Genomic DNA, 1,999 nt, shown 5'->3' with positions numbered 1-1,999 from the left:
ACTGTCAGTGTGCAGAAAGAAGAGCTTGGAGAACGTGATTCATCTGTTCTGAAATGAAAATGGGAAGGGGAAAAGCAAGTGCCCTTTGGAAGGGCTAATGTCCTCCCAATGAGTGTAAAGAGAGAGTTGCTGCCCAGCCAGCATTTCACAGCACTGCAGTTTGGGGACTTTGCCAATCACATTGAAGTGTTTCCACAACAAAGCCCAAAATGGGTGGAACGATGGACTGTTAAAAACTGATGTGGGGTTTTTGATGTGGAAATGCCCTGAGACATCTAGCGTGAAGCATAGCACTTTGCATATTTTTAATTAAAATTAAAAAGTACATTCAGCTAGTGGATGCAGGGAAGGAAGGGGAGTAGAAATTTTGTTGTCTGTCTTATGCTAGGAATAATGGCTATGGGTAGAGATGCCAGGTATTGGCAAATGTTATCTTGAACCAGAGCATGATTTGATAAAACAGCCGCAAGAATGGGGCACAGATACATCCAGAAAATGGCAGACTCAATGGAGAAATACATGTCCGTTTCCTAAAGCAGCGAGTCAGCTGCTGGGTCTTCTTAGGGGATTCAAGTGAATCCCTGACAAAATGAAACACTTAGGAAACTGCAATACAAACCTGTGGGAGGACCACTCGTCCAGTGTTCTGCTGGAGAACATTTCTGGATGGGGTTTGTGACCTTTTCCAAGCGCTGGTCTTTAGAGCATTGTGAGACATTCTGAATTTCCCCAGGAGCGAAGAGAGGGAGGTGGGAGCTTTAGAATCGAGGCTCAGCCCCGCCTAAGATGGCTGTGAGGTGAGTGAGATGAGCTGCCTGGGGAACTGGTGGCTTCTCCCTACCTGGGATGCCCAGGTGCACTTACACTTTGGTGAGGAACTTCTGCAAGGCAGAAGCTGTGGGAGGGAGGGGATGAATCTCTTTGGTCCCACTGAGGCCCTTTGAAAAGCCACTTCCCTTCTTCTGGAAAGCCCGCCCCAGAGCTTGCTTCACTTCTTTGGTCCTGAGTGGGTAAATGAAGGGGTTCAACAAAGGAGTTACAACCGTGTTCAAGGTATTCAGGAGTTTGTTCAGATCCCGGGAGTTCTGGGCCAATGGCTTGATGTACAGGAACATGGTGGAGCCATACCAGATGGTGACGACACTGAGATGGGCAGAGCAAGTGGAAAAGGCCTTTTTCTGGCCATGGGCTGACTGGATTCTCAGGATGGAAGAGATGATGTAGACGTAGGAGACCAGGGTGAGCACACAGGAGGCCACCACAACAATTAATGGAGACTAGGAATGTTGCCACATGTCACTGCAGGAGAGGGCAAGGCAGGAATCTATATCGCAGAGGAAATGATTGATGACCTCTGGCCCACAGAATGTCAGCCTGGATGTCAGAAATGCCAGCAGCGAGACGGCCAGAAAACCTCCCAGCCAGGAGCTGAGTGCCAGCCAAGCAGAGAGGACACTGCTCATGAGGGAGCTGTATCTCAAGGGGTAGCATATGGCTAAGTAGCGGTCATAGGCCATGACAGACAGGAGAAAACACTCAGTGGAGCATAGGGAGAGAAGAAAGAACAAGCAGAGTTTGAAGACACTGAAGGACATGGCCTGGCTAGTTCATAGCATGACTCCTATGGCTTTGGGAACAACACCCATAGTGTACCAGATCTGCAGAAAGGAGAGATTAGAGAGGAAAAAGTACATAGGGGTACAGAGGTTCCTGTTCGTCAGCACAAGGGCTATGATGGATGCATTGCCTGTTACTGTCAGGGAGTACGTCAGTGCAAATACCAAGGGAGACTCAGAAATGCCACGTGCCTGGGAAGCCAAGAAGGATGAATTCCTCCACTCTTGTACCGTTTCCAGATGAAAATCCTGTTTAGGAAACTATGGACAGCAGGCTGAGGGTCTCCAGCTACGTGAAAGGGTCTTGCAGTGCGGAAGGGCATAACATACCTGCACTCTTCACGGCAGGCAATATGGTGTTGTGATTTCACGAACTGAGACTG

General features: G+C 48.8%; 1 pseudogene across 1 annotated transcript; it reads right to left on the bottom strand.

The window, feature by feature from the left end:
* Positions 1–860: 860 nt before the first annotated feature.
* Positions 861–1,753, bottom strand: LOC309604086 (olfactory receptor 6F1-like; annotated as a pseudogene). The gene has a single exon. The product of its transcript is annotated as an olfactory receptor 6F1-like (transcript).
* Between the last annotated feature and the right edge of the window lie 246 nt (positions 1,754–1,999).

The sequence above is a fragment of the Platalea leucorodia genome (assembly GCF_965183815.1).
Source record: "Platalea leucorodia genome assembly, contig: HAP1_HAP1_SCAFFOLD_695, whole genome shotgun sequence".
NCBI classification, from domain to species: domain Eukaryota; kingdom Metazoa; phylum Chordata; class Aves; order Pelecaniformes; family Threskiornithidae; genus Platalea; species Platalea leucorodia.
This window is presented reverse-complemented; position numbering and strand designations above follow the sequence as displayed.